We start from the raw sequence: 19010 nt of genomic DNA, 5'->3' as shown, positions 1-19010 counted from the left end.
GGTCTAGCGTGAAGGTATTCCTTGCAGTAAGAGACGAAGCGAAGTATAATATCTACGCCGGGATTTGATTTGAATACCGGTTCCACCGTGAGCCTTGTCGTCTGAGCATGTATATCCTTCCATCTGAAAGTGATTCTTTTGTCTAAGATGCGTTTCGAAGATCAGCAAAATGTTTATAGGATCGTTGATTAAAAATCTGTACAGATTTTCTGTTCAATCATTTGTTACCGATTAGGATTTTTGATTGGTTACGCATCATCTCCTGGAACATCGTTCAGATTGATGCCATGAATAGTATGGTTGTTTGCGTCTGTATAGTACATGAAAGATGATTTGGTTATTCCATGTCTGTTAATCGGTTGTTGAGGTGACTGGGATCGAATCCTTTGCTTAATATCTATGTACACTGAACAACCTCTATAGTTCGCAGCATGTGGTCCCCCGCAGTTACTGCAAAATTTGGGACTTGAGTCCTCCTTTTGAATGCAGGCAGCTATATTGTGTACATCTCCGCAGACTGTACAGACATCTCGGTAGTCTGCGTTACCTTTTTCTGATCTGGTGCCAGTACGATACGGTATAGGGGTTGTGGAATTTTGGTCCAATTCAATTTAATTACATATAAGAAGATACATGTATTGGCGCCTTTACACGCGGAGTAAAGTGAAAATATTAAGATGTATACGATCAACATGTATTTATGTCGGTATTATACGCGTTAGTAAGCGCTAATGGGCCATTTTGTGTGTTTAGAATGAGCACAATAATTACTCGTATGTCTGGGCTAAAGAATTCTTAAGCCAACAAACAGATGGCACTACTAGCATTAAATCCATATGACTTTTAGTTAACCTTAATCTTCAAAAGATACGTGTATAAATTCGACAGCCGCCGGACTATTAAGTAACTTTTATTAGTTTGAAGAAAATAGATAAAAATGAATTTCATGTGTTAAGAAAGCATTGCCTTTTGGCGAAAAAAAAATACTGTTGAAACCAAGGCTTGGTTTGATAAACATTACTTAGACTTTGCACCAAGAAAACCAACCGCTGAGAAATATTTTGCTAAATTTGCTAAAATACACAATGGACGCCCCAAAGAGGCTGTTACCGACCAAAACATCAAAAAACTCCACAAAATATGTTTGGATGACCGCAAAGTGAAGTGATTGAGATCTTCCTTGATATGTGTACTCTTTTCAAACTCTGCAATGGTCTGATGGACTGCTCCGCCAATTCGGATATTACTTTCCGTATCGCCTCGTGTCATAACACACGTAATGCGGACATTTTTGATGTACCCTTCGCGGAGCTCGAGACTTACTTTCACTCTCCGATCCCTAGGTTTTACCGGTCCTACAATGCCCTACAGTTTGGTTCCTTTGAATCTATGTCCCTCTCTAGCTTTAAGCGCGAAATATGCCATTTACTTGCCCCTCCCTCTGAGGACAATATGTAATAAGAAATTTGCTTTCTGTGTATTGTCCTCATTAAATAAATAAATAAATAAATAGTTGAGGCTCTAAAGATGTTAAAGGAACTTGCTGGATATATCGTGTACGAAGGTTTGTGTATGTAAAAGCTATGTTCAAAGGGGGTGCTGCCGGAACTCACAATCGATCAAAAACAACAATGAATTGAAAATTCTGAGCAATATTTGAAGTTATTCCTCCTTAAAAACTGGAATTTATGCGTTGATATGTGACAATTAACGAAACATGGCACCATTATTTCACACCAGAATCAGAACGGTTGACTGCTGAATGGACTGCACGTGGTGACCCGACTCCAAAGCGTGCAAAGGCGGAACAGTTGGCTGGCAAGTCTATGGCATCAGTATTTTGGGATAGCCATGGTTTAATATTCATCGACTATCTTGAGAAGGGAAAAAACATCAACAGCAACTATTACATAGCATTATTGGCGGGTTTGAAGGATGAAATCGCGGAAAAATGTCTCCATCGTATTCTCCAGATTTGGCCACCAGCGACTTTTTCCTGTTCTTAGACTTCAGGGGAATGCTAGCTGGAAAGGAAAGAAACTTAGCACCGATGAAGACGTAATCCCCGAAACTGGGGCCATCGTATTCTCCAGATTTGGCCACCAGCGACTTTTTCCTGTTCTTAGATTTCAAGGGAATGCTAGCTGGAAAGGAAAGAAACTTAGCACCGATGAAGACGTAATCCCCGAAACTGGGGAAATCAAATTTTATCGAAAATTTTTTTTTTATCCTAGATGCTTTTCAGCCCAACTTTTATGTACACACAAATGTTCCGGAGTTTAGAAGTACAGTCAACCAATTAAATGGTATAACAGTTACTCCAATACATTTTGAAATCAAATATCTCAGAAATCAGTTTATATTTTTAAATAACCTATTGGAAAAGATTGCTTCTTGTGCATTATGCATTATTTTAAACACAAAAATAGCGATAAAACAAAAACTGAATACTTTGAGCAGCCAAAAAAAACTGCGACACTTCAAATTTAATACAAAGAGAACAAATTGATGATAACAATTAAGTAAATTAATATTTTGTGGGTAACTATTAACTTTTAAAATTCTTTTCATTCAAGATTTCCGGATATCCTTTATATGATTCTTCAAGTCCTTTTTGCCTTTTATCTCTCATTTGCGTAGCTCCTTTTCGTGTTTTGTATTTGGTCAGATTAAACCCCCCCCCTAAAATTCATGCTAGAACCACAAAACTTGGCACTTGGATAAGGGACAACATAAGGCATGACTTTGGGAAGTTTAAAATCCAACTATTATTAATAAAGTGATAGAAACTGAAATTTTTACTTTTTGTGTAAATTACATTCCAGATATATAGATAGATATATTTGCACATTGAACAAGCGGTATTCAATATAATAATAATAAGAATAATCGTTGGCGCAACAATCCATATTGGATCAGGGCCTTGAAGTGTGTTAGAGCACTTCATTAAAGACCGTAACGGTACACTACAGTACACTGTAGGAGGCAATGTGGTCAGTATTGCGCTCGCCCGAGATTATTACCCTGATTTGACTCAGGTACTCATTCACAGCTGAATCGGCTGGTATCCGACGTCAAATCACGATACAAATCCCACTGCCACCAGCGAGATTTGAACCGCGACCTTCCGTACGACAGCCTTGTGCTGTAACCACTCAGCTATCCGGACACAGGTATTCAATATATAATACATACTTTATATGTGCGTATGTATACTTTTATGCACGAAGTAAATCGAAAATAGATGTACGATCAGAGATTTGATTTTTGTCTGCTATTTGTATTCTAGCCTAAAATTGATAGACAAGTCGCTTCCTCCAAATTACAATTTTTGAGAGAAGGCGCGACGCGGTTATTAAACACAAATTCTGGTAACTACCCTTCAAAATTAATAAGACTCGCCGCGGTAATTACCAGGTAATTAGGTAGGTGGTCAAAGGGTAGTATAGGTCCCAGGGCGAAACGTGGATTGGTAGCCACGATGGAGCATAAAACCTAGGAAAAGCCTGCTGAACCAACACCAACAGCTCTACTATCAAACCCTATCTCCACCTCTACGTGGTGATTGCTGGGAATTCTTTCTTTATGAAAAACTGCAGACGGAGAAAGATGAAAGCGAGTCTCTCCCGCGCCTAAAAACGGGACCAAATGCACCAACTGGTCCTCCAGCTTGGGGGTTGGGTAGGGCTGACAACCCTATACGAAAAATCGATGTTACGAAGCCACGAAAAGAGCCTCGAACAGGATCAATCTTACGGTCCTGGAGATGAAGTATGAACAAATAATCTTCAGAACCACTTGAGGAACGTTATCATTGATACGGCCACAAAGATACTTGGCCCCAGCCGCCAAAAAAGTCGGAACGGCTGGTTTGATGATGAATGTAAGCTAGCAACGGAACGGAAGAATGCTGAATACCGAGTAATGTTGCTTTCTCAAAGAACGCGGGCACGCGCAGAGACTTATCATGAACTCCGTCGAACGGAGAAGCAACTCCACAGACGGAAAAAAGAAGCCTGGGAGAACAAACATGTCTGTGAACTCGAAAAGTACAGGGAGCCACCTCTTATACACCACGATGCTCATCCTGCCGAGACAAAGAGGGAAATCTGATTTCCGACAGAATGGGCATATTGGAGCAATGGGTTGAGTACTTTGATGAGCTACTGAACAACCAGAACATCGTCTGTGCAATTCATCGGCTAAAAAATCATAAGTCGCTAGGAACAGATGGAATTACAGCCGAATTGGTTAAATATGGAGGTGACCAGTTACACCAAGTGGTTCATCAACTTGTGCTCAAGGTATGGGACAACGAATCAATGCCTGACAATTGGCAGCGAGGCATTATCTGTCTCATACATAAAAAAGGAGATATCACACAGTGCAGCAATTAAAGAGGTATCACGTTGTTGAGTACCATCTATAAGATATTCTCCGCTATCTTGCTAGGCCGGATAGTCCCATACGCCCATACCAAAGAGGCTTCACTCCATGCAAATCAGCAACAGATCAAATTTTCTCTCTGCAGCAAGCGATGGAAAAACTGTTGGAATATGGACCACAGTTGCACCATTTATTCATCGACTTTAAAGCCGCCTATGATAGCATAGCCAGGGTAAAACTGTACACGGCCATGAGAGAATTCGGTATCTCGACGAAATTGATAAGCCTGACTAGGCTGACCCTGACCAATGCGCGAGGCCAGATAAAAGCAGTAGGATCACTCTCAAGACCATTCGACATCAACAACGGTCTACGATAACGGGATATCCTATCATGCGTCCTCTTTCACCTGGCCCTCGAGAAAGTGATTCGTGATGCTGATGTAAATGCAAGAGGTACGATCCTCTTTAAGTCTACCCAACTACTGGCCTATGCTGACGATATCGACATCATGGGAAGAATCACCCGAGACGTACAAACTGCCTTCATCTAGATCGAGCAGGCGGCTATCGGCGCGAGGTCTTGGGCTGCACATCAATGAAGGCAAGACAAAGTATATGGTGGCAACGTCAGCATCGAAAACCAACCAACCAACAACATCAAACCGCACTGGTCAAACAGGAAGAATAACGATAGGAGAATACAACTTTGAGACTGTTAATAATTTCTCCTATCTAGGGTTGAAAATCACAACCGATACCAGTTACGATGATGAAATCCGCGCACGGTTGTTGTCAGCCTACAGAGCCTATTTCAACTTACAAAAACTATTCCGCTCGAAACGTCTCACCATAGGGTCAAAGCTCTTACTGATGACAATGATCTGAAGACAATGATCTTGCCAGTCCTCATGTATTTCTCGGACACTTGGGTAATTAGCCAGAAAAATTGCGAACTCTTGGTCGCGTTCGAGAGAAGAATCCTCCGAAGAATTTTTGGCCCCCTATATGAGGATGGACGATTCCGTAGCCTACATAACGACGAAATCTATGAGCGGTACCATGACCGTTCGGTTGTGGGTAAAATCCGGCTCAATAGATTACGGTGGGCGGGTCACTTAATCCGTATGGATGAGGATGATCCAGCCCGGAAAGTCTATAAGGGCAATATCTATGGTAGAAAAAGAAAACAAGGCAGACCCTGCCTAAGGTGGAGCAATGGCGTAGGCCAGGACGCCAGACAGCTTTTAGGAATATCGAATTGGTGGATCTCGGCGCAAAACCGGGATGTCTAGAGTTCTTTATTCAGGCAGGCCTAGACCGGATACCGGTTGTTGCGCCGTTGATGATGATGAATTAGGCTGATGGTTTACAAAATCTTTAAATGTAATTTAAGTAATTTGTGAATAAGTATAAATAATAATAATAATAATAATCGCTGGCACAACAATCCATATTGGATCAGGGCCTTGAAGTGTGTTAGAGCACTTCATTCAAGACCGCAACGGTACACTACAGAGCACTGTAGGAGGCAATGTGGTCAGCATTACGCTCGCCCGAGATTATTACCCTGATTTGACTCAGGTACTCATTCACAGCTGAGTCGACTGGTATCCGACGTCAAATCACGATACAAATCCCACTGCCGCCAGCAGCGAGATTTGAACCGCGACCTTCCGTACGACAGCCTTGCGCTCTAACCACTCAGCTATCCGGACACGAATAAGTATAAAACAACCGGATAATCGCAATTGTTTTTAGTAGCTTTGTACTGATGAAGGGGGTAAGTTGCTCCCGAAATATATATTTACATTGAAAACTAAAAATTGTAGTTTTGAGGAAACTACTTGTCTATCGATGTACGATCAATTTATATACATGCATATAGAATACAGTATTCGGTAATAGGCATAGGCATTATATTGTCCTCATTAAATAAATAAATAAATAAATAGTTGAGGCTCTAAAGATGTTAAAGGAACTTGCTGGATATATCGTGTACGAAGGTTTGTGTATGTAAAAGCTATGTTCAAAGGGGGTGCTGCCGGAACTCACAATCGATCAAAAACAACAATGAATTGAAAATTCTGAGCAATATTTGAAGTTATTCCTCCTTAAAAACTGGAATTTATGCGTTGATATGTGACAATTAACGAAACATGGCACCATTATTTCACACCAGAATCAGAACGGTTGACTGCTGAATGGACTGCACGTGGTGACCCGACTCCAAAGCGTGCAAAGGCGGAACAGTTGGCTGGCAAGTCTATGGCATCAGTATTTTGGGATAGCCATGGTTTAATATTCATCGACTATCTTGAGAAGGGAAAAAACATCAACAGCAACTATTACATAGCATTATTGGCGGGTTTGAAGGATGAAATCGCGGAAAAATGTCTCCATCGTATTCTCCAGATTTGGCCACCAGCGACTTTTTCCTGTTCTTAGACTTCAGGGGAATGCTAGCTGGAAAGGAAAGAAACTTAGCACCGATGAAGACGTAATCCCCGAAACTGGGGCCATCGTATTCTCCAGATTTGGCCACCAGCGACTTTTTCCTGTTCTTAGATTTCAAGGGAATGCTAGCTGGAAAGGAAAGAAACTTAGCACCGATGAAGACGTAATCCCCGAAACTGGGGAAATCAAATTTTATCGAAAATTTTTTTTTTATCCTAGATGCTTTTCAGCCCAACTTTTATGTACACACAAATGTTCCGGAGTTTAGAAGTACAGTCAACCAATTAAATGGTATAACAGTTACTCCAATACATTTTGAAATCAAATATCTCAGAAATCAGTTTATATTTTTAAATAACCTATTGGAAAAGATTGCTTCTTGTGCATTATGCATTATTTTAAACACAAAAATAGCGATAAAACAAAAACTGAATACTTTGAGCAGCCAAAAAAAACTGCGACACTTCAAATTTAATACAAAGAGAACAAATTGATGATAACAATTAAGTAAATTAATATTTTGTGGGTAACTATTAACTTTAAAATTCTTTTCATTCAAGATTTCCGGATATCCTTTATATGATTCTTCAAGTCCTTTTTGCCTTTTATCTCTCATTTGCGTAGCTCCTTTTCGTGTTTTGTATTTGGTCAGATTAAACCCCCCCCCTAAAATTCATGCTAGAACCACAAAACTTGGCACTTGGATAAGGGACAACATAAGGCATGACTTTGGGAAGTTTAAAATCCAACTATTATTAATAAAGTGATAGAAAGTGAAATTTTTACTTTTTGTGTAAATTACATTCCAGATATATAGATAGATATATTTGCACATTGAACAAGCGGTATTCAATATAATAATAATAAGAATAATCGTTGGCGCAACAATCCATATTGGATCAGGGCCTTGAAGTGTGTTAGAGCACTTCATTAAAGACCGTAACGGTACACTACAGTACACTGTAGGAGGCAATGTGGTCAGTATTGCGCTCGCCCGAGATTATTACCCTGATTTGACTCAGGTACTCATTCACAGCTGAATCGGCTGGTATCCGACGTCAAATCACGATACAAATCCCACTGCCACCAGCGAGATTTGAACCGCGACCTTCCGTACGACAGCCTTGTGCTGTAACCACTCAGCTATCCGGACACAGGTATTCAATATATAATACATACTTTATATGTGCGTATGTATACTTTTATGCACGAAGTAAATCGAAAATAGATGTACGATCAGAGATTTGATTTTTGTCTGCTATTTGTATTCTAGCCTAAAATTGATAGACAAGTCGCTTCCTCCAAATTACAATTTTTGAGAGAAGGCGCGACGCGGTTATTAAACACAAATTCTGGTAACTACCCTTCAAAATTAATAAGACTCGCCGCGGTAATTACCAGGTAATTAGGTAGGTGGTCAAAGGGTAGTATAGGTCCCAGGGCGAAACGTGGATTGGTAGCCACGATGGAGCATAAAACCTAGGAAAAGCCTGCTGAACCAACACCAACAGCTCTACTATCAAACCCTATCTCCACCTCTACGTGGTGATTGCTGGGAATTCTTTCTTTATGAAAAACTGCAGACGGAGAAAGATGAAAGCGAGTCTCTCCCGCGCCTAAAAACGGGACCAAATGCACCAACTGGTCCTCCAGCTTGGGGGTTGGGTAGGGCTGACAACCCTATACGAAAAATCGATGTTACGAAGCCACGAAAAGAGCCTCGAACAGGATCAATCTTACGGTCCTGGAGATGAAGTATGAACAAATAATCTTCAGAACCACTTGAGGAACGTTATCATTGATACGGCCACAAAGATACTTGGCCCCAGCCGCCAAAAAAGTCGGAACGGCTGGTTTGATGATGAATGTAAGCTAGCAACGGAACGGAAGAATGCTGAATACCGAGTAATGTTGCTTTCTCAAAGAACGCGGGCACGCGCAGAGACTTATCATGAACTCCGTCGAACGGAGAAGCAACTCCACAGACGGAAAAAAGAAGCCTGGGAGAACAAACATGTCTGTGAACTCGAAAAGTACAGGGAGCCACCTCTTATACACCACGATGCTCATCCTGCCGAGACAAAGAGGGAAATCTGATTTCCGACAGAATGGGCATATTGGAGCAATGGGTTGAGTACTTTGATGAGCTACTGAACAACCAGAACATCGTCTGTGCAATTCATCGGCTAAAAAATCATAAGTCGCTAGGAACAGATGGAATTACAGCCGAATTGGTTAAATATGGAGGTGACCAGTTACACCAAGTGGTTCATCAACTTGTGCTCAAGGTATGGGACAACGAATCAATGCCTGACAATTGGCAGCGAGGCATTATCTGTCTCATACATAAAAAAGGAGATATCACACAGTGCAGCAATTAAAGAGGTATCACGTTGTTGAGTACCATCTATAAGATATTCTCCGCTATCTTGCTAGGCCGGATAGTCCCATACGCCCATACCAAAGAGGCTTCACTCCATGCAAATCAGCAACAGATCAAATTTTCTCTCTGCAGCAAGCGATGGAAAAAACTGTTGGAATATGGACCACAGTTGCACCATTTATTCATCGACTTTAAAGCCGCCTATGATAGCATAGCCAGGGTAAAACTGTACACGGCCATGAGAGAATTCGGTATCTCGACGAAATTGATAAGCCTGACTAGGCTGACCCTGACCAATGCGCGAGGCCAGATAAAAGCAGTAGGATCACTCTCAAGACCATTCGACATCAACAACGGTCTACGATAACGGGATATCCTATCATGCGTCCTCTTTCACCTGGCCCTCGAGAAAGTGATTCGTGATGCTGATGTAAATGCAAGAGGTACGATCCTCTTTAAGTCTACCCAACTACTGGCCTATGCTGACGATATCGACATCATGGGAAGAATCACCCGAGACGTACAAACTGCCTTCATCTAGATCGAGCAGGCGGCTATCGGCGCGAGGTCTTGGGCTGCACATCAATGAAGGCAAGACAAAGTATATGGTGGCAACGTCAGCATCGAAAACCAACCAACCAACAACATCAAACCGCACTGGTCAAACAGGAAGAATAACGATAGGAGAATACAACTTTGAGACTGTTAATAATTTCTCCTATCTAGGGTTGAAAATCACAACCGATACCAGTTACGATGATGAAATCCGCGCACGGTTGTTGTCAGCCTACAGAGCCTATTTCAACTTACAAAAACTATTCCGCTCGAAACGTCTCACCATAGGGTCAAAGCTCTTACTGATGACAATGATCTGAAGACAATGATCTTGCCAGTCCTCATGTATTTCTCGGACACTTGGGTAATTAGCCAGAAAAATTGCGAACTCTTGGTCGCGTTCGAGAGAAGAATCCTCCGAAGAATTTTTGGCCCCCTATATGAGGATGGACGATTCCGTAGCCTACATAACGACGAAATCTATGAGCGGTACCATGACCGTTCGGTTGTGGGTAAAATCCGGCTCAATAGATTACGGTGGGCGGGTCACTTAATCCGTATGGATGAGGATGATCCAGCCCGGAAAGTCTATAAGGGCAATATCTATGGTAGAAAAAGAAAACAAGGCAGACCCTGCCTAAGGTGGAGCAATGGCGTAGGCCAGGACGCCAGACAGCTTTTAGGAATATCGAATTGGTGGATCTCGGCGCAAAACCGGGATGTCTAGAGTTCTTTATTCAGGCAGGCCTAGACCGGATACCGGTTGTTGCGCCGTTGATGATGATGAATTAGGCTGATGGTTTACAAAATCTTTAAATGTAATTTAAGTAATTTGTGAATAAGTATAAATAATAATAATAATAATAATCGCTGGCACAACAATCCATATTGGATCAGGGCCTTGAAGTGTGTTAGAGCACTTCATTCAAGACCGCAACGGTACACTACAGAGCACTGTAGGAGGCAATGTGGTCAGCATTACGCTCGCCCGAGATTATTACCCTGATTTGACTCAGGTACTCATTCACAGCTGAGTCGACTGGTATCCGACGTCAAATCACGATACAAATCCCACTGCCGCCAGCAGCGAGATTTGAACCGCGACCTTCCGTACGACAGCCTTGCGCTCTAACCACTCAGCTATCCGGACACGAATAAGTATAAAACAACCGGATAATCGCAATTGTTTTTAGTAGCTTTGTACTGATGAAGGGGGTAAGTTGCTCCCGAAATATATATTTACATTGAAAACTAAAAATTGTAGTTTTGAGGAAACTACTTGTCTATCGATGTACGATCAATTTATATACATGCATATAGAGTACAGTATTCGGTAATAGGCAATGTCTATTTATTTAACGTGAGCATAATATCTGCGTCTGTAATATATACGTATTTCTTGTAGTGTGAAAAAATATGAAGGAATATTTTGGGTTTTTAGCCATATACGACTGGAAAAATGTCCCTAGAAACCTTAATCCTCGAAGTGCCAGCTTCCGGTATTGCGACTTGCTTCAATATTCCTTTGGTAAAGCAAGGGCTTCTTTTTAGAGGCCCTCAATCCCTCTCTGTGCAGAAAAGTGCGAACGGTTTTAGCATGGCGTGTTACCATACGTCTGTGCCCACTTTTTTGCAATAGATACTGCAGTTGTCTAGGGGTTGTTTCGCAAAATCTGTCGTTTCGTTTGTTCAAACCAAATTTTCACGGTTCAACCACCACCTGTTTTGCGAGAAGCCACTTTCAATATTTTTTTATTGCGCAATGAACTAACCTTGGGCTTTTGCGTTTTTAAGCTATTTTCTGAATCCAGCTGCTCATTGTTCATTTTCGACCCTGAACGCGTGATACTTGCAATCGCGTTACGTGATAAGTTGATGTTTCCAAATTTGTTTTTTGTTGGCTGCGATATTGGCTTTGTTACGTAAACTAATAAAATAATAATAACGGTAGAAAACTCCCAAAAAGACGGTAGAAAACACGTAAACTATCATATGGATTTCGAGATATTTGACTTCAAAGTCTACTGCAGTAATTGTCTTTCAAATTCTGGCGCGACAGGCCAAATCGGACATTGGTTTCCAGGATAAACTTTCTCCAGCCAGGTGGAAAATTTCGACGCCTTTTACTGGCCTCGTCCCCTGAGTTTTCCAGCCATTTGTGTGGCTTTCCCACTGGGCGGCGTCTCCAGGTGTGCTTTTGAATACCCTGTTAGGTATTCGCTTGTCGTCCATCCATTCTACGTGACCGGCCCACTGCAATTTTCGTAGTTGTACCACCACTGATGGTGCTGGAACGTCATAGAGCTGGTACAACTCATGGTTGTATCTAATTCGCCAGTCGGCTCCATCTTGTACCGGTCCAAATATTCGACATTCTAACCACTTTAATCCAAGGCTTTACTTTCATTACACAAAAAAATCGACGAAATAGCAGGGAAGGAAGAAAGCTGACTGAGTTTGGATGGTGTACAAAAATGCTCCACTCGCCGCAGCGATAAGCGAGGACTAAAATACCCGAGCGCCAAACGGATCGACTGCATAGCCAACTGGGACAAAATCGGAAAGAGGAAGACGTGCCTGAAGGAGACTTTGTCCATGTTGTTTCCAGGACTTAAAAAAAGGCACAGAACTATAAAAGGAAACAACTGGCTACGCCACCAGAGACTTGTCTGTCCAAAGACAAGGAGGCTACAAATCAAAAGCCAGTAACAGAAAAGAAGAGGGAATAAAGAAGGGCTAAACACTCGGCTCTGCGCACCAAGCCGACGCAAAGCAAGCCATATGCGGAAGTTCTTAGTGAAATCCGATACAGGATGAAACCTAAAGACAATGGAGCAGAGGTGTCTTAAATACGGAAAAAGAAGGGTGGCGCAGTCTTAGTCGAACTACGGCCGAAGAGGAATAGCAAGAGTACGTTCTACGAAGCGGTCCAGGGGTTGCTGGAGGAGAAAGCTTTCGTTTCTAGTCTAGAGTCTATGTGCTCTCTAGAAATCCCAGATCTGGACTGCCTCCCAGAAAAGGTGGAGGTGGAGACCATAAAACGTGAATGTACAGAAGAAATCAATGCCCGGATAAGTATCACCTTTGTAAACGCTCGAGGCCAAAAACTCGCTGTGTGGGAAATCTCCGAGCAATATCCGAGGAAACTCCTTAGCAGCGGGAAAATGAAAATTGGATGGGTAGTATGCAGAGTAAGAATGCGAATAATCCCCATCAAGTGCTACAGGTGTCTGGACTATGGGCACACGTCAGCAACTTGCAGGTAGGACAACATGCCGCAGATGCGGTCATGTAGATCACCATGCGAAGACTTGCAATGAAAGCGAAAGTTGTATTTTCTGTAGGGACCGTGGGGCGTTTAGTGAGAGCATCGTACACACTGCCGGTTCGAGATGGTGTCCAATCTTTAGGATGGAACTAGAGAGGACTAGGGCGTGAATATGATCCGCATTCTACAAATTGACATGTACCGGAATGTAACCGCTTGCCAGCTGCTAGCGCAGTTCGCTGCGGAGGTAAAGGTTGATCCAGTGCTAATTAGCATCGTGTTCGAAGTCGTTGACGCTACTTGTCGGCTTGCAATAACCCGGAGCTCCCGCTGCCTGTGGAATGTCGCAACTGACACTTTTGTATACTTAGTGATGAACCTGATAACGGCAGCGATGGACCTGCGATGAACCTTCTATGCACCGGAGACGCCCCAGCCTTGACAAGCGTTCTATATACTGGTGAACGGAAGAAATTGCCCGCCTACAGAGGGAGTGTTATAAGCTCCGCCGCATGCGCCATAAAGGGAGAGTATAGATCAGCAAAAAGGAGCCTCCGCAGTGCGGTAAATAGAAGCAAAGCTCGCGGCTGGCAGAAGCCGGTAAATGGGAACCCGTGGGGAGTTCACCATAAACTCGTCACCCGAAAAATCGGGGCCCTGCATATTAAGTACCGACCAGATGGACCATATTGTACAGGCATTATTCCCCAGACATCCTGTACGGCGCGTTGTCAATAGTGTGGAAAACGTTGATGATTACCCCCTTTTCACAATGAAAGAGTTTGAAGAAGCGGTTCTCACCATGGAAAACAAGAAGGCGCCAGGTCCTGACAGTATTCCGGCGAAAGTTTATAAACTGGTGTTCCGCCAACGGCCTGCCTTGTCGCTGGAAAGAAGCGAGACTCGCGCTGATCAGCAAGGGAACAGGAGACCCGAAGCTGCCGTCAATTCCGTAATATGGGCAGATATGCTAGGCACATTTGAAAACTCATTCCACGTGCCGAGCTATGTCTTGCGGATATTGAGGGATTATCTGAAAGAGCGTTCCCTGCTCTATGAGACGCCGGAGGACCAGAGCAAGATGGAGATCGCGTTGGGTACTCCCAACATGGATCTATCCCAGAGTCATACTTCTGGGACGCTTCTTACGATAGTCTGTCAAGACTCGACATGCCAGAAGAGTCGCGCCTGGTCGATTATGGGGACGACGTTGCAGCACTTGTTTCCGGGCGCACTGGTGAACAGGCGCAAAGCAGACTTGGCATATTGATGCGACGGGTATGCGCGTGGAAAATTACTCGAGGTTTCAGTCTTGCGGTGGAAAAAAAAACTGAACACAGCTTTCTTCTTATGAAAGACGGGACGGCTTTCGTCAGCAGCTTTATGCAGACACAGGGGATGTTTAGGATTAAGTCTCATGAGTAAGAGGAGTTAGCTAGGAATACGATTGATGCAGACCACCTGTAGTATAAAGCTCACTCACAGCAATATTAGGCTTGATCATGTAAACAATTGTTAACGTTGTTCAATCTAATATTGCTTGCGTTTGGAAACATTGACCAGGGCATTTGTAGAATGTGTGATGAGCTTAGTGAAGTAAGAATTTAGCAACGTAAGGAAGGTGTCCAGATAGCAGAGTGGTTAGAGCACAAGGCTGTCGTACGGAGGTTCGCGGTTCAAACCTCGCTGGTGGTAGTGGGATTTGTATCGTGATTTGACGTCGGATACCAGTCGACTCAGCTGTGAATGAGTACCTCAGTCAAATCAGGGTAATAATCTCGGGCGAGCGTAATGCTGACCACATTGCCTCCTACAAGGTACTATGATCCTGTAGTGTACCGTTACGGTCTTGAATGAAGTGCTCTAACACACTTCAAGGCCCTGATCCAATATGAATTGTTGCGCTAACGATTATTATTATAATTTTTAAAGGAAAATTTATGTATAAAAGTACTATTCAATAAAGTAATGTTTTAATTTTGATCAAGTAAGCAAAACTTTTGTTCTTTTAAAGCTAGCGGTGAGTCTGCCCTAGCGCTTGATTCACATTCCTTGGCTCTTAGCCAGTTTGAATTTAGAAGATCGGTTTCCAACTCAACAGGGAAGCTCTCTCCAGACAACATTATCAGAGAGATGCTGAGGAGCGCTGGCAGATGGATACGTGTTGCGCATTATGTTCGGGTTCTTATTTTTGCGAAAAAGATTGAGCTCGACCGGCGGAACGAGCGGATAGCGAGGGGTTCCCCGAACTAACAACACCTTTCCTCCCCTTCCTTCCCGTTGGTGAAAGGAAAGTAATGTGTCAAACGTTTTCAGGGTAGCTCTCCGCGTACTCTTGCGGGAGGCCAATACTCTGTGCGTAAAAGCATTTATCTACCCTACTTCCCCTCCCCTCCCCCTCCCAAAAAAAGAAGTAGAACTTTATGTTCGAATGTGTTGCTGGACTTTTCTACAATCTACTTTAGAGTCCACGCTTCACAGCCATAGAATAGCACAGGTCGTATTATGGTCTTGTAAATTTAGAGCTTGGTTCTCTTGCACACTCTTTTACTTTTCATTATCCGTAGGACTGAGTAATATGATTTGTTGGCCAGCATTTTTCGCAGTTCGATTGGAAATATTACGTTAGTTCGCCAAGGACCTTTTCCGTGGGATTCAGTCTTAGCCATCGTCAGTTCGGTCATTCGTGCCAGTTTTTCTGTTAGACGGAACCCACATATGATACCATATAGTGCTTCTTGTTTGATGCTATCATATACTTGAAGGAGGTTGACGAAGAGCCGATGCACATTGATATTGAGTTCATAGTACTTTTCCAGTAGTCCGTAAAAATTTGGTCCATCATGGACCGTCCTTTTGGAAAGTCACATCGGCTATCCGGTGTCCGGATAGCCGAGTAGTTAGAGCACAAGGCTGTCGTACGAAAGGTGGCGGTTCAAATCTCATTGGCGGCAGTGGAATTTGTATCGTGATTTGGCGTCAGATGCCAGTCGACTCAGCTGGGAATGAGTACCTGAGTCAAATCAAGGTAATAATCTCGGGTGAACGCAATGTTGACCACATTGCCTCCTACGGTGTTATTGAAGTGTACCGTTACGGTCTTGAATGAAATGCTCTAACACACTTCAAGGCCATAATCCAATATGGATTGTTCCACCAGCGATTATTATTACATCGGTATTTACCAACTAATTTGTATATATATAGCTCTAACCTAGCTTGGATGACTTTCGTCTGGATCTTGTAGGACGCGCACAACAATGAAATTCCTCTGTAGTTGTCACAGGTAAATTTATTTCCTTGTTAAGGTTTTTGTTTAAAATAGAACCTTATTAGAATCGGTTTACTGTCAGTCTGTCTGTCTCCCGTCTGTCTGTCTGTCAGTAACACGCATTTTTCTCGGAGACTGTTGTAACAATTGACACCAAATTTGGTGGAAAGGAAAAGGAGTGAAAAATTTTCTTTTCACCAAATATAGTCATGTGAGGTATCAAATGAAAGGTCTCGGTTATTACTTTACGAAGCTGGTCTTAGTTTTGGCCCTCTCCGGTGGGTCAAAAGTGATCATCTCTTTGACAGACCCATTCTCAGAAACTACCCAACCTAAAAATCTGAAAAAAAAATCAAGGGGGTGCCACTATATGGTGCCTAGGCTCCGAAATAACTTTCATACCGATATCTGTTCAAATGAAGTCAATAATATTACTATAATTTTTAGTAATCGGCTGCAAACCCCCCTTAAGTTCGTCTTAGCACCACGAAATTGTGATGTAGGCTACACCATAGAGGATGATCTTGCCAAGTTTGATGGAAATCGCAACATTACTAACAAAGTTATAATTCAAGACTATGCATGTCAATATCACCCGAAAGTGGATATTCTCACATAATATATGCATACATTACCTGTTACGTACTAATGGGACACATGCACACTCAAATGTCTTTCCATAAGAAGTACACAAAACCTTTCGTACCTGAAGCGTCCAGCTTCCGGTTTCACGACTTCTTTGTCTATAGGACAAAATACGCTCTTGCGGTAGTCGTTAGATAATTTTTCATTTGTCAAAATTTTTAAAATAAGTCTATGGAGGAGATTATCCAATAGTTCAGCTGGAATATCATCGATTCCCGGGGCCTTGATAAGTTTTTGGTCGCAGAGGGGTGCTTTCACCTCTTCAATAGAAGGACGTTCGACTGGTGTGTTGTTAATAACTTCTGGATTCGTCCAAGCTGTACTTGTCGCTGACGCTTCCATTGGGTTGAGCAACTTCTTAAAGTATCCCATCCATCTTTTCTTGATATTGTCGGGATTTCCTAGGACGCTTCCTTGGTCATCCTTAAAGAGACTTGCTGGTGGCTTATAGCTTCGTATGAAATCTTTTACCGCGCCGTATGCCGCTCGTATTTTTTTATTTGTCATGTCGTTGTTTTCATATTCTGTTATTGTTGTATTTTCGCTGTTTTTTTCCTGCAATTTCTTGTTTTCCTTTTATGGGTCGTTCTATGCATTTACGATAAGTTTCATCCTTTTTGTTGATTGCATCAGGAGATCGTACATTTGTGGTCTTTTTCTTCCATTAGTGCGTGGCAGTTTACTAGCTACACGTTAAATTTTTTTGTTGTGATACGGATCGCGCAGTGTCATTGATTTATTGCCCTAAAGTCAATGAATTCTACTCCAAATACGCGACTTCTTTTCCGTTTGAGAATACTGTGTGTGAAAGTATGTCGTCAAACTTGAATCCGAACCATTTCCTTTCTTGGATCGCCAGGATGTTCACGAAGTGTAAAGGCCGTCTTCGCCTTTAATTAGCACTGTAGAAATATGGATTGCTAAATTTAAGCATGGTCGTACAAGCCTTGAAGACGATCCACTTCTATGACTTCCAAAAACAGCAACAACATCAGAAATTGTAGAAAAAATACAGGATATGGTATTGGAAAATCGTTAAGTGACTGAAAGAGATTTAGCAGAAGCCATAGGTATCTTATTGAGAAGTGTAAGTAATATTTTGACCGAAGTACTGGGTTTCGAAGAGATGTGTCTACAATGGAATTAAAAATGGAACAAAAAGACATTCGAATTCAACTTTTTCGGCAATATTTAGAGCGTTTTCGAATGGATAAAGTGAATTTTGCCAATTGATTCATCACTATGGACGAGGCTTGGATCTATCACCATGATTCTGAAGCAAAACAGGAGGGTAAAGAGTGGTGTGAACCTGGTTTTTCGGCTCCAAAATGAGTTTGGGTCCAGAAATCGGCCAAGAAGTTGTTAGCATTAGTTGTTTGGAATGCGAAAAGAATTTGGTTGTGAATTACAGGCAAACTGGTAAAACAATAAATTCTGAATATTATTGTAATCTTCTGGACCAGGTGATGGAAAAAAGTCGTAAAGAAAGCCCCTTTTTACAGATGAAAAAATCTTTTTTATCAGAACAGTGCACCGTGTCACAAGAGCATTTTGACAATGACTAAATTCCATGAATTCAAGCTCGAATTGTTGCAACATCCCCAATATTCACTAGATTTGGCCCTCAGTGACTTCCATCTGTTTCCAGACGGAAAAAAAATCATGAGTCGAAAGCGTTTTTCATCAAATGATGAGGTCATAGCAGTTGTGGAAGGCTATTTTGCTGCCCTTCTAGATTCTCGCTTCAGGGATGGAATTCGTAACTTGGGATCTCGTTGGAGTAAGTGTTTGATATTCGCGGAGACCATACTGAATAATAAAGTGTATTCCAAACCATAAAATTATGTTTTTCTTATCGAACCGTAAAACTTATTGAACAACCTAGTATATGGCGTCCCACACTTGCTACGACCGTCTTTGGCGTTATTTAGCAGGCACGGCGGTTCGGTTCTGCGAACCTTTTAATTAGTTGACTGCATATGATGGAATATTTTGAAACTTCAGCTGTGTACATACATATATGTATATGAATGGAAAACCTGCATA

This window comes from Hermetia illucens, chromosome 6 (assembly GCF_905115235.1).
Source record: "Hermetia illucens chromosome 6, iHerIll2.2.curated.20191125, whole genome shotgun sequence".
In the NCBI taxonomy this organism is placed as follows: Eukaryota; Metazoa; Arthropoda; class Insecta; order Diptera; family Stratiomyidae; genus Hermetia; species Hermetia illucens.
This window is presented reverse-complemented; position numbering follows the sequence as displayed.